The sequence below is a fragment of the Hippopotamus amphibius genome, chromosome X, assembly GCF_030028045.1.
Source record: "Hippopotamus amphibius kiboko isolate mHipAmp2 chromosome X, mHipAmp2.hap2, whole genome shotgun sequence".
NCBI classification, from domain to species: domain Eukaryota; kingdom Metazoa; phylum Chordata; class Mammalia; order Artiodactyla; family Hippopotamidae; genus Hippopotamus; species Hippopotamus amphibius.
This window is the reverse complement of record NC_080203.1, coordinates 107,169,417-107,184,753: the sequence shown is the minus strand read 5'-3', so window position 1 is coordinate 107,184,753 and position 15,337 is coordinate 107,169,417. Positions and strand designations below refer to the sequence as shown.

The following is a 15,337-nucleotide window of genomic DNA, read 5'->3' as shown; positions in this document are numbered from 1 at the left end:
CCATTGTTCACTATAGCATTATTCACAATAGTCAAGACGTGGAAACAACCCAAGAATCCATCAACAGATGAATAGGTAAAGAAAATCTGATTATATATAAATATTATTCAGCCATAAAAAAGAAGGGAATCCTACTACTTGTGACAAAACTTAGGGCATCACTAAGAGAAATAAGTCAGAGAGAAAGAAAAAAATACTGTATGATCTCACTTAAGTATGGAATCGATAAACACTGAACTCATAGAAACAGAGTAGAATGGTGGTTGTTAGGGGTGCGGGTGGGTGGGTGGGAGAGTGGGGAAAAAGGATGAAAGCCATCCAAGTGTACAAAGTTCCAGTTATTAGAGGAACAAGTTGTGGGAAAGTAATGTACAGCACAATGATGATAGTTAGCAACACGGTATGGTATATTCAAAAGATGCTAAGACAGTAGAACTTAAAAGTTCTCACCACACACACACAAAATGTAACGACGTGAAGTGTTGGATGTGCTAACTTTATTGTGGTAATCATTTCACAATGTATACAAATATCAAATCATTACATTGTATACCTTAAACGTACACAATCTTATGTGTCAATTATATCTCAATAAAGCTAGGGAAAAAATATTATGAATTCCCCCTTTAAGGAAACCTCATCACCTAGCTATGGAGTAAGTTCTACCATGAATTTTCTCAAGATTATCTGTGAAGAAATTTTGATCTATACACCATGACAACTGAAACCTATCTTATAAATAGCACTCACCACTTTCTATCAAGACACACACATATATATGGCTATATGCAAGTATACACATATACAGGATATCAATACATACTATATATATTTATAAATATATGAAATATGAAATATATTTATAAATGTATTTACAAATATTTAAAATATATGTGAGAAAAAAAATCTCACGTTTTCTAGGTTTCACCTAATGAGCCTGGGATTTCAATCCCCAATGGTGTTGAACAAAGAAATGTAAATACCTGTTGAATAAATATTTGCCTTTCTCTTTTTCAGGTAAAATTGACGGGGGTATAGGTAAAGAAAAAGTAGATACTGTGACAAGTATTGCTCGGAGTCCAACTTACATACACTACAGTTATTGCTGTTCATTTGGTACATCAAATGCAAGCAGCATTTTGCCGCTTTTTAGCAGATGTCACTGCCTATCAAAAGATTTTTCTTGAAGAGTGACTCAACCTAAAAAGAAAATCAAAGTAATTCAACATTATCTGTGGTGACACCAAAACCCATTCCTTTATGCTAAAACATTCTGTGAGAATATTTTTCTACCTCAAAAAGTTTCTTCCAGACTGTACACTAATAACAGTAATATATTTTAACAAAAAATTAGTTAATAAGGAGAAAATGCCAACAAAGTAAAATAAAATTACTAAGCAGAATGCTGCTTGAAGAGGTTCTGAACTTCCAAACAGAAATAAACTTTCTAAATTTGCTCAGAGAAAACAAGTGTGCAGATATATAAATACATTTTATTTTTGAACTTTTACATATTTAACAAATTTCAAGGCAGGAAACTCTACATAAAATAAAAATAAACCAAACATTTATGAGTCATACATTTTATTTTCTGAAATGTCTCAAGCTTCACATTGGTATTTACAGTTTATTTCAGGAGAGAAGTTAGTGCTTTACTTTTAATTAACCATGGATGAAGAGTGTGGGAATACAAAACAATAGGAATAAATGAAAAAGTGTCTGAGAAGAGACTGTTCGATGGACTTTCAGTAAAGATGTATAGGTGGGGAGGAACATATCTTAAACAACGAGCAATCACTTCCCTAGAAGGTGACCATAGATAAAAACAGCTGAGGATCAAATCTGAGACCTAAATATGTAAATAGTATTTCTCAAGGTTAACTACATCTTCCAGTAATGATTTTATGACCTCACTGTCACCCACAATAGAAGTCAAAGAGAAAGATTTTACTATTCTTTTAGTAATGGAATTCCAAATAATTTTTCCTAAACCATTCTTCTACCATGAAGAGGAGGGACACTGAAAATGCAACAGCCCATGTAAAACTGATTCTTATAAATTGAGATATAATTGAAATATAACATTTAATATTAGTTACAAGTTGCAACATAATGCTTTGCTGTTTACATAACATATCACTGATTTTTATAAGGCTATTGACTTACTTTGTTTTACCTGCTAAGTGTTTTGAAAGGCAATGGAACACTAGAAATCGAATACCAGCCAGGCTAAAGTATTCATGTGCCCTAGATTTTCTGTAAAAGTATTGTAGTGCCTAATTTCTGATTTAGACACTGTTCCCTCCCTTGTGATAAATGCTAAAATCAAAACCACAAAACACCAAATCTCATAGATAAGCTTCAGTACTCCTAAGAAAAACAGAGTTGGGCAAACAAAAAAAAAAAAGTAAAATTATGTAAACCCTTATCCTTTGTGTATGCTTTAAAAACTAAAGCACATAAAGTCAATTTGCTGAATAAAGAAAAAACAAATTTTGTTGTACCCTTTGCAACACGTGCTTCAGTAGCACTTAAGATGCCCAAGAGCTCTCTATCTTCATTTTGAGCATGGTCATTAAAATTTAAAACTATTTCTTCTAAGTACATTTTTCTCCTTGTCAAATTGGCAGTTTTTACCCCAATTTCATCTCTATCCCAGTTCTCAGACATGGAGTGGACCCACCCACGTCAGTTCTAGCAATTCTCATAGGATTATATGCATTAAAATAATTACATCAATAAACAAAATATTAGTGTTAGGGGCATAGGAGTAAGAAAAGATGTCAAGGTCCATTGCTTTTTGTGATACACGAAATGACATGGTGACTATTTTTTATTGTGCTATTCAAAATAAGTTGCTACAAAGGTAAACTCAGTTTGAAATTTACACAGTTAAAAATAGTATAAAAAACCGATTTCAGGTATTCTATGATTTGCACTGTGGTAATTTCTCTTCAATGCATCATTAACATATTGTACCACCACAACATATCTTAGTTAACTCAGGCAGGAGACATGAATGGAGAGAGACACAGAGTGAGAAGGAGAGCACCCTGCATTGTGCTGTTAAGCACTCCCGCCCTCTATTACATATGTCCATTTCCCCCAAAGGAACCAGAAAAAAAGAACTGTAGCTTCTTTGGGGATATTAGCCCTCAGCCCCTGTCTTATCTCACCTGCTTCTATGAGTGTGAACCTCTTGCCATGCCATAATATGGGGTACTTTAAGGATTTTTAAGCATAATTTTAGCTGTCCTAGTTTTCCACCATACTCTCTGACTTTCAAATCTAATTTCTGCTTAAGTATGGACTCCAGTGTACTTTCCACTCAAAGAATGCAATTGAGCATTTTAGCAATAAAATTGACATGTACAATTTCATTGTCTACTGGTACTACAGTGTAGTATCACAATTTTCTAATCAATAAAACAGACAAAAAGTGGCCTCAAATTATTCTTCTGAGGACAGAATGAGATAATATATGTTAAGGACCTGGTGCAATGCCCAACTCATAACTCGAAAACAAAAATTTGGAGTTAATATTATCTGCAAGTTTTACATTTCTTTTCCTATTGTCTAGAACAGCGCTGCATTGCTACACAAGTAGAGGAAGTTTGCCTAACATAAAGGAACTCGCTAAGTAGGTTATAGCTTTCATGTTCATTTGCCACAAGCTGGTATAGAAGTCAGAATATTATTTCCCATAATATATTACCAGTTGTCATGAATCACATTCATAGAAGGTCTACTATGCTTTAGTCTCCATAGTAAGAGCTTTATATGTCATTTGTTTAATCTTCACAGTAGCTGTACAAATAACTTATTGCTATTTTATAGACAAAGCAGAGATGCAGAGAGTTTTAGTAGTACATCTAAGGCCAGAATTAAGTAGTGACTGAGGTATGTCTGATTTTAAAACCAGTGCTTTGTTTATAGTTAGCTTACAATAGTTGATTAAACACACAATAGCACAGAGAGTAATTACGCATCATCTTGGGTTCATGTCAGTAATTCCTGGTATCCTCTATCCGTATTATTATTTGTAACATAAAATGCATTTTGTTGTGTTGAAAACAAAATATGGCAGTGCTGCTGAAACATGGCTTCCATTTCTGTATTTCCCAGACTGACTCATTTGTGATTTAATAGGTATTTCCTCAGAAAGAAAAAAAGTATGCCATGCCGCATTAAAAAAAATAAACAAAAAAACTCATAACAGATTCTTGTACCCACTTCTCGTATCCACTTCAAAGAGCCTATATGCATTTGGTTCTTCTTATCACTTCAGCAAAAACTAATCAGAGTCAAAGAAATGACTCTGAATGTCATGGTGTAGCTTCAATAAATATTATGTGGATTAAAATAATCATAAATTTCCATTTTCCTGGAAGTTAGTGTAAATGGTATGTTCTGAAACCAAAGATGTCTTACGTGGGAGGCAGTAGTGGTCCCCCCATTACTTCCACCTTTCCTCCTTCCAGGACCACAGCACATACAACGATCCCACTCAGTTGAAGTTAGGGTAGACTGCATAATTTGCTTTGATCAACAAAATGCAAACGAAGTTTTATGTTTATCATTCTCCATCTTGTCCTTCCTCTGGTACTCAGGGAAGTACATGTCAGTTCTGGGGTGCATCCCTAACTCTTCACGTGGAGGACAGCTGCTTCTCCTGTTGCTAAGAGCCATACAGACTTGACGTGAAGGAGGAAAAAAATGCTCTCTTGCAATACTAAAATTTGTTTGTTTGTAATTTTTACATAACTGATACACTTGACATAACAGGATAGCACATCAGCACTGGGAAATGTATTTCACTGTTATGTAGGAACTGAAAACTTTCAAGAAAACATTGAGCAATGACAAAAATTGGCATGCATAATCATGTTTCCATACAGATATTCACTGATTACAGTTTGTTCACAAGTTAGACTCTAAATTATGGTAAAAATATTGGGAATATATTAAATATTATACTCTAACAATATTGTAACTATGTGAATCATATGTTTTCCTAGTTCCCCCACATCCTTAAAATATTTAATGGATTTTTGCAATTTTAAATTTGGTATAACAAGTTCTCTCAAGTCTGTTATAAAGATTTAAAATCAAGAGAGGACTCTGAGAAATATTATAAATACACACACGTGTGTGTATGTGTTTGTGTGTGTATGGAAATATATATGTAAATTATTTATCAAAGGAAAATACTCTGATTATGAGTTTCTTATTAAGCTTATTACAATGAAAAATAACATTAACAGAAACCAGACAAATATTGGGTCAAGATAACTTGTTAACCTCTAGCTCTTTCTGTATAAACTTCATCACCTTAATTGACAAAAAGTAAATAAAAATAAACTACAGTAAAACAAAATGCACAGTGAATTTTAGATTCTGAATACTCACAAATTTGAACATTTAAAAGTCATTTTATGGTAGCATATGAGTAATGAACACTTTCATTTATAAGGATCACGTATCAATACACTGAACTCTTTAAAAATTTTTTCTATCAACACTCAAACTACAAATAACTTTAAATCCTAACTCATCAATATATGGAGAAAGAAGGGAAAATATTCATAATGAAATAAAGCTAGTACCTGCTAGGTAACCCTGTAATAGGTTCTCGATGATTATTTTTCTCAGACTAATGATGTGATGACCTCTCCTAACACATTCTACAAAAAAAATCATTTGCTATAGAAAGACATCATTGACTTGCTTCAACTGCTGCCACGTAAGAATTAACTATGTTATGACGGTCCTATCATGTACACCAAAGGAAACAACCCATTTCTTGTCATGCACTTGATTTCACTGCTTGAGAAAACTTCAGATAATTACTTCAGCCTTCAAAAATCCTTCATGACTGCATTACCAAATGAAAGAATTCCATTTCAAATGTCAGAATATATTTTAACATGCAACATTTGGTTAGTGAAATTTTTTTCCAACACTTGTAATGCAACTAATTTAGAAGTTTAAGTTAATTAAATATGAATGAAAAATTTCCATTCAAAATACCATTGAACAAAGCTCAGATATTTTACTGTATTTCTTAAATGTTACATGTTATTGGGTTGATCTTTGTATTTGGTGCAAAGAATAATGACTTTTGTTCAATTCTTATGTTCATTCCTTTTTAGAACAGTTTATTTGGTAAATAAATGAGACTATATATATCATAAAGTATCATGAAACCATAAGACAAGCTCATTTTTTGCCACATGACTGATTCTTTAATAACTTGACCCAGGAATAGCTACTAGGAATTACTGTGAGATGAGAGAACTATTTCCCTATTTTTCCCTAATATGGCCAAGGATTCCTTGGGCGGCTACCCTTCCTCCCCCCCCCCCCCAATTTGGTCCATTTTCTAAATGAGAAGTACTTAGTTACCATGGCAACAAGCTCTATATAAATAGGTCTATAGAACACCTAGCTTAGCTAGCATTTGCTAATAAGCATCAAATGAATAACAAAAGCAATATTCAGGCAGTCATATTTAAGAAAGGAAAATATGTATTCCAAAACATATTCTACAAAGCCACACAAATGTGGAATGTAATTCAAGTGCAAATCAACATGAAGTATTAAATTGAACATTAATTCTAAGTAAATCAGAGCCTTGTTTCCGTCTGCTATTATTTTTAGGTCCCCATAAATAAAAAGAACAGGACTGTACATCCTTGGAGGACACATATGGGATAGATTTAAAACCATGGATGTCGATATCTGCTTACATCACTAAATCAATGAACATATTAAAAAGAAAATAAAGCAGTATTTTATACTGAAACACAGCTCTACCTCTCAACTGTGGAAACAATTTTTAATTGCAAAATCAAAAGACAATAATTTGCAAAATATCTTTGAAAAGAAACCAGAGCTACTTCAAATCAGCCTATGTTTTGGTGTGTCAAATCTTTGGAGTATTACTTATGTGATGAATACAATGAACCACCAAGACCTTTCTTCAAGGAAGGACATTTTGCCGCAGCTTTCATCTGTCCTCCACTTCAGGGAATGCCTCTACTGTAAAGAGATACATTTTTCATGGTTGTACCCTTCTTGGGTCAGTCCGAAGCCAATGACTGATGAAAGCAGGAATGTAAAGTACTGGCCTTTTAGGCCCAGTGTGCATTGATTCTGGCTCTCCAGAGATCCCTCGTGGTGAGAGCTGAGGCCCAGCATCACAAACAATTGGACTTCTCCTGCTTCCTTCTCTTCCCTCATACAGGGTTTTTTTCGCCAGGCCATCCCTTTACTATTACGCAAACTAAAATCTCCATCAGAGTTACCTTCTGGAAGAACTAAGGAAATTAAGAGAAGCATTATAAGGCACTTGCAGGAACAATGACATCACTGCCAATGATTATTTTAAAAGGCAAAATAGAACATTTAAAATTTTCAGTAGTTGGCATTGCCAAATATTAGGTTATGACCCTAAAGGAAAACCTCACCCATTCAGCCACACTGGGGTAGAACAGTTATCTAAGTCTGAAAGCTGAAAAATAGTAACAAAACCACCACGAGAGGGGGCTCACGTAATGGTGTTCACAGGGTAGGCAAAGCAGTCTGTGTCACCAAGGTCTCTATCTTGATCCGCAGGGCCCAAGCAACAGGGCGTATCTCAGTTTTGCTGGCATGTTTCTTGCCTGCTATATCCTAACTCCTGGATTAGTGGTCTTTTTGCCTATTTCCTAAGTTCCAAATGTAGGCAGAGACACCAGAGATACTGGCAGATGCTGGAGGTGCAGTTGAAACCCACCTGGGCCTCGTGTTCCACCCCTCCTGCCCCTGGCAGCCCTGGGTGGCGTTTGGAGGAGGCAACTGCCCCTGCTGCAGCTTTCAGGATTGAGGCACAGTACATCTTCAGTGTTTATGATGAAAAGCAGTTACTGAGTATCTTGCACAACGGATGACTTCTCAAGCTGCCTTCTTGAGGAACTATCACACAAAAGCAATGATAAAAATGGGAACTTTAATCTACCATCTGATGCAGAAGTACTGAATAGCAGTCATTGTGGTTAAGAGAAAGCTTCTGACACGAGTACAGTGATTGCTTTTGAAGGATATACACTGACCTTCAATTCCGTAAGGAATGCAACACCTTACAGTGTCCAACTGTTCAGTTTTGGTTATAACTTGTCAGACACAACTATTTCTCCCAATGCAAGGGCAAAAGGAATGAAGACTGTGGAATCTATGCCTGACATTAAGGCAGACGTAGATGAAAAAGAGACACATGTCAGAGGCAACCAGATATACACAAATAATGTAACTATTAAACTATGTGAAGCAACTATTCAGGAATACCCTTCAAATAATTTCAACAAGGAAGAACTATTCTGTAAGCAAGAAGAGACTTTCCCAATAACAGCCCAAGGCCCAAGCCCACCAATTCCCCAGAAAGTCCATCTGCTTAGAAGTACACTATGTATGGCACAAATGGAACTGGTCTGCTTTAGCACGGACTGACAAATGATTATCACCTATAAGAAAAGCTATAAGGCAGTTGTGACAAGAGCATTTAATATTACTCCAAATAAAGCCACTGAGCTATAATTCTCATTTAGTGACACTGGAACTCAGCGAAACTGACTCCTATTGTCTTCAGTTTTGGAATGGATGCAAGTTCTAGCCTGTTATTCCCACAAGGAATCCAGTTACATCCAACTCTATATGGCATCAGAAATTCCACTTTTAAAGTTTCCAATAGCTCACTGAGAGTCTTTCAAGCCACCACTGGAAATTTCCCTAAGTGCAATCCTGAGGAAAATGTTCAAGTCACAAATGCACCTTCAGTCAACATTTTCTAAGTTTGGATGCGTCCGGGCTTTCAAGTTTGAAGGTAATAAGTTTGGATCTGTTGAAAAATGCTACTGCAATGAAAATACCATGCTGTGTTCTGTTGCCCTTGGGGGTGCCCTTTCAGGAACTGCCCTCTTTGCTCTACTTATCTCATTGGCAGGAACAGAAGTCACGATGGGCATCAGACAGTTTAGCATTTGAAATTTCTCTCCACCACTGTATATCAACAGCAATCGCAAGAGGTTATATTCATTTTCCCTGAGTTAAATTGGTATTGAAACGGAGATGTACTTTCTTGTATACTTTTTTTTTAACCAAGTCTGCTTTATCGAATATGAAGTTCATCTTGCAACATTTACTATACACGAAAGGTTAACTGTGGAAATAGTGGTGTTAGTGTTGCTAACTGCTTAAATATTAACATTTACCAGAGTAGAACTCTAAGGTAAGGGTAAGAGTGCTTTTCTAAATTGGCATTGGCTCCTCTATCATTTCATGTTTTTAAGATCCTGGTGTTTGCTTTCTTCACTCTCTATTCTGATTGCAGCCTTATAAAGTCAAAGTCTTGGGTTTTAACACTTAAAACTGATGAAGGATTGTTAACGGCTATACTGACACAATTAAGAGATTCAAAACAATGGAGGAAAGAAATATCTAAAACAAAAGTATTCCAAAACATGAAAATTCCAAATGCTTAAGTTTAAAAATCAGGACAGGCATGGCTTATATAGGGATGAACAGCACAAAATTCAAGCATTACAGGGTAAACTGGACTTATCCTTTGGCAATTTTATGTTCTGTCACTTAAAAACTGGTACTTTTAAAAAATACTAAAAAAAAATGGGTACTATTTTTAGTTACTATGCATTGTGTAAAGTGATTTTCATTCTTCTGTTTCAAATTCAGGGTGATCCTGTTTCTGTACTTGTATATAATATGGGTTTCATTGTACTGATTTGTCCACTTAAAGCTAGGTTGTGACCATACACTTAAAGGATCAGTTCCTATGCAATTCATTGTTTGTAACAATGCTGACAAAATTCTCCTGCTTGTTTGTCTGGAAACCACAACAACAACCAATGTCAGTTATCATTGATCTATGAGCCAGGCACTATACAGTGAGATTTGCATCTATTATCTTGAGTTATTTATTTGTACTCTAAATATGCTTCTTACCATTTTAGAGAGAAAGAGTAACTTATGTGAGGGTGAGTCAAAAATAATCCACACTCTGGCTGTAGAATTTATTTTAATTAAATTTTAGAAAAGACAAATACATCATTTTTGGACACAATCTCCTTGCTTTTCAATGCATTTTGTCCATCTGTCAACAAGCTTTCATATTCGCTTATTAAAAAAATGCTTTAGGCTGAGCTGCGAGTCACAAATGCACTACTGTTTTCACTTCTTCATCAGAAGTGAATCTTCATCCTCGAAGGGCTGCTGTCAGGGGACCAAACAGATGAAAGTCCCATGGAGCAAGATCCGGACTATACAGAGAATGCTTTAACACCTCAAAATGAAGTTTTTGCAGAGTGTCGACAGTGTGGGGCAGAAGTACGCGGACGTACACCCCCTCAGACCACAAAAAATGAATCACTGCACGCTGCTCTTCTTTCATGCAAATCACAAGTGGGGCATCCATATTTGCTCGCACTGTAGTTACAAATGAACTGATGTAACACGTTCACACCCGCACAGCAGTGACTGGGGAGACAGTAGCCTTGAACGGAAAGCACTGATAAGACAGTGTGGCCAACAGAAGTTTTAACATAACCAGAGTGCGGATAATTTTTGACTCACCTCTGTACATAGTTATAAGATGAACTGAGATTGAATTCCTATCTTATTGCCTTTAATGTTCAATATGTAGGTTTCTGCCACTCTGTACACTGCCAATTTTGGCATGAGGAAAAAAATTAAAATAAATATATTTCTATTCTTTCCTATATATACCTAATTGTTCCTAGGTTATTACAGTTTCTCTTTTCTTGGTCTGCCACAGGACTGGTTTCTCAGAGTAAAAATACCCCTGTTAAGCCCCTGCTAAGAAAAAGTCCATGACAGACACCTCCTACTGCTCCATCATCCACAGGACCATTTCTGCTCATCTACAGAATCTTTCCTCTTTGCCATGTGCCTCAGGCCCTCCACTTCAGGAGCATTTTCCTAGGCATTCTGAGCATTGTATGTCTTACTGTCCCGCTGATTGAACTCTGGCTCGCTGCCTATTTAACATCCCTCTCCTCCTCCAAATATCTTCTTTCTAGTGGAAGCAGAAATGGTATGAGAGCAAAGCAAGAGGCCCCGATGACACGTATGTCCCAAAAAGCTACAGGATTTTCTGTGCGACAGTCAACAAGTAATGCAGAAAAAAAAAAAAAGGTTTTTTTTTTTTGTTGTTGTTAAAAAAGAGGCCTTTTAAAACTAAAACTGATGTCAACTTCATTTTCATTTTATTACTCATCAAGGTCCATTCTTCAGACTATGTAAGCTGAAGAACTATGCCACTTAGGACCCTTCACTAATGCATTATGAAGGCAAAGCTAATTAATGATACAAGTGCTTATTCTAAGCCTGCCTGCCTACCTATCAATTGATATATCATCTTTTTCTCTCATTTTTTTTTCTGTAATACTCCACTTTTAGGGGCAATGGTGGCAAACAGAGTTGAGATATCAGACTAGTATTTGTGGTAATAATTGATTTTGTCATTGAAGGATGGTTTATTTCATGTCTAAAATTTACTAGTACACAATTGAGTTCTCTATTTCTAAGTAAGTCAGACAGAGAAACAGAAATATGGTATGATATCACTTATATGGGGAATCTAAAAAAATGATACAAATGAACTTATTTACAAAACAGAAACAGACTCACAGGCTTAGAATTATGGTTTACCAGGGGGAAGGGTGGGGAAGAGGGATAGTTAGGGAGTTTGGGATTGACTGTGCACACTGCTATATTTAAAAATGAATAACCAACAAGGACCTACTGTATAGCACAGGGAACTCTGCTCATTATTATGTAATGACCTAAAGAGGAAAATGATTTGAAAAAGAATAGATACATGTTTAGATATAACTGAATTACTTTGCTGTACACCTGAAACTAACACAACATTGTTAATAAACTAGACTTCAATATAAAATAAAAAGTTAAAAAAACTGCAAAAAAACCAACAAAATTTTACCTTCAAAAAAAAGTTGATTTAAAAGCTTCTGAGTAACAAGGCAAAAGAGAAAGAAATCACTTGCATGAAGGGATAGATTTTTTCATCTTACAGTGCTTTAAAAAAACACAACTTGGAAAGAGACATGAAGATAAGCACAGGTCTTTTTAACAAATTGTGCTGGGAAAATGATATTCACATGCAAAAGAGGGAAATTGGACCCTTATTATACATCATATACAAAAATTAACTGAAAATTGATCAGACATAAATGTAAGCGTGAAAACCCATAAAACTTATTAGAAAATAGGGGGAAAGCTTCACGACATTGGATTTAGCAATGATTTTTGAAAATGACACCAAAAACACAAGTAACAACAGAAAAAATAAATTGAGTCAAAATTAGAATGTTTATTCATCAAACAACACTATCAACAAAGTGAAAAGGTAACCCACACAATGGGAGAAAATACTTGCAAATCATCTATCAAATAATTTTAAAAATACTCCGATGACTCAACAAAAACAAAAAACAAGCAAACAGCACAATTTGAAAATGTGCAAAGGGCTTGAAGATGTTTCTCCAAAGAAAATATACTGATAGCCAATAAGAACATGAAAAGCTATTCAACATCACTAATTATTTAAAAAGTGAAAATCAAAGCCACAATCAAATGCCACTTCACACCCTGTAAGATGGTTAGGAGGATGGATGGGTGTGTGTATATATACATATATATATACATATATATATATATATATATATGTATCTCAAGTGCTGACAAGGCTGTGAAGAAATTGGAACCCTTGTACCCTGATGGTAGGAATGTAAAATGGTATACACATGTGCACAACAGTATGGTAGTTCCCCCAAAAAATTAAACCTAGAAATTAACATATGATTCAGCAATTTCACTTTTAGAGATACACCTAAAGAAACTGAAAGCAAAAACTTGAACAGATATTTCAATGCTCTTGTTCCTAGCAGTATTATTCACAAAAGCCAAAAGGTATCCATCAATGGATGAATGGATAAACAAAAAGTGGTATACACAAACAATGGAATATTATTCAGCCTTAAAAGGAAGACAATTCTGAAATATAACATGGATGAACCTCAAAGCATTACGCTAACAAATAAGCCAGTCGCAAAAAGACAAACATTGTATGATTCTGCTTATATGAAGCACCTAAAGTACTCCAGTATATATGGACAGAAAGTAAAATGGTGGTTGCCAGGATCTAGGGGAGGGTGTAAAGGGAAATTATTGTTTAATGGGTAGAGTTTTAGTTTGGTAAGATGCAAAGGTCTGGAGATGAATGGTGATTATAGTTTATTTAATGTATTTATGTCACTGAATATTTACTTAAAAATGATCAAAATAGCAAATTTTATATTATGTATATTTTACCATAATAAAAAGATAAACATAAAATTGATATTTAAATACTAAAATATTATATTTTTAAATACCTGGCCCATATATGAAGAAGTAAAGCACTGGAATATACAGTACTTTGGATGACTTTAAAGCCAAGATTAGCGTAAGTCAACTGACACTGAAATGTTATAATTTAACAACATTTGGACATGTATCAAGATATAATTACATATACATAGATAGATAACACTAATAGTTAACAGCAAACATAATCATTCAGCAATAAGTCAAAAATTTTCTTTTGAGTGGTAATGAGATTTGTAATGGGTGCCAGTCTCATTTTCCTGCTGAGACACAAATGCACGATGTAGAAAATTAATGAACTTGATCTCCAAAATCATAAAAATCAGTGTACAGGTAGGGAATCAGCACAGAATGTAAGAGAAAAAAGAGGAAGACATGGGAATAAGGAGGAAAAAGCAAAAAAGAGAGAGGAAGGATGGAGAGAGGGAGAGAGAGAGAGAGAAGAGTAAGACGGCACAGCGTCAAGTTACTGATATATATGTTTTCGCATCGCAACTAAAGTCCTTTGACTCTTTCCTTGAGGGCAAATTTTTTTCATCTGCTGTTGTAGTTCATCAATCTAAAATTGCAATAGTGCTCACAAATCAATTCTGATGATATCAATGTTTTGTGACACCTTAATTTAATCAGATCACCGTAATTAAATTTTCCAAGTCATTAAATCACCTTTTACGAAGTATATTACTTTTATTTCAATTATTAATTCAATTTAATGAACATTTCAAGCTCTCTTTCCTGTATCTTTCCCTAAGCTATCATATGTGCTTCCTTACACCTCACCACTCCTTTTTAATTTTCAAAGAGCAACAGATTCAGGACATACTGCAGTAAACAAATAAGTGGAGTTCAACACATCTTGAAATGTGTCCGGGAAGAATGATCATATTAATGGGATAGATTTTAGAAAATATTTAAGACTAGAATATACATGGATATACAACGCCAACAATAAAGAACATAGATGTTACTTCTGGCTTCATGCATTCTGACTGACAATGAAACTAAAATTTAATATTTTGAATTTCAAATGTCAAAAGAGGAAGAACACGATAGGGAAGAAGAAGCAGAAACAGCAGGGATTGTTGCCACCATGCCCATAAGATTTACAAGAAAAAATTAGCGATTTTCCAAAGATAATCACAGAATGACGAAGGTACTTTTAAAGGTAACACCAAATCCAGAAAGCATAAAAATATTGATATATTCAGATATATAAACTATAGCATTTTGTAGGACAAAATCCACCATAAGCAAAGCCAAAAGATGAAGTGGAAAAATTCTATTTTCAGGAATGTAAATTCCTACAACCACTATGAAAACAATATGGAAGTTCCTCAAAAAATTAAAAAGAGAACAACCATACGATGCAGTAATTACACTTCTGGGTATTTTTCCAAAGAAAATGAAAACACTAATTTGAAAAGATACATGCACATCTATGTTCACTACAATATTATTTACAATAGCCAAAAGAAGCAACCTAAGTGTCCATCAATAGATGAATGGATAAAGAAGATGTGGTACATGTATACAACAGAATACTACTTAGCCATAAAAAAAATAAATATCGCCATCTGCGACAGCATGGATGGACCTAGAGGGTATTATGCTAAGTGCAATAAGCCAGACAGGGAAAGACAAACACCATATGATTTCACTTATATATGGAATCTATAAAACAAAACAAATGAACAAATATAACCAAATAAGAACAGAGGAGGTGGATGCCAGAGGGGAGGGGAGTAGGGGGATCTGGAAAATACGTGAATGGAATTAAGAGGCATAAACTTCAGTTATAAAACACATAAGTAATAAGGATGTAATGTACAGCATAAGGAATATAGTCAATAATATTGTAATAACTGTATGGTAACATGAT

The 15,337-nt window shown here is 34.8% G+C and overlaps 1 pseudogene; it reads left to right on the top strand.

Moving 5' to 3' along the window:
- LOC130841562 (lysosome-associated membrane glycoprotein 1-like) overlaps positions 1 to 9,014 on the top strand; it is a 57,254-nt pseudogene extending 48,240 nt beyond the window's left edge.
- Positions 9,015 to 15,337: the final 6,323 nt, after the last annotated feature.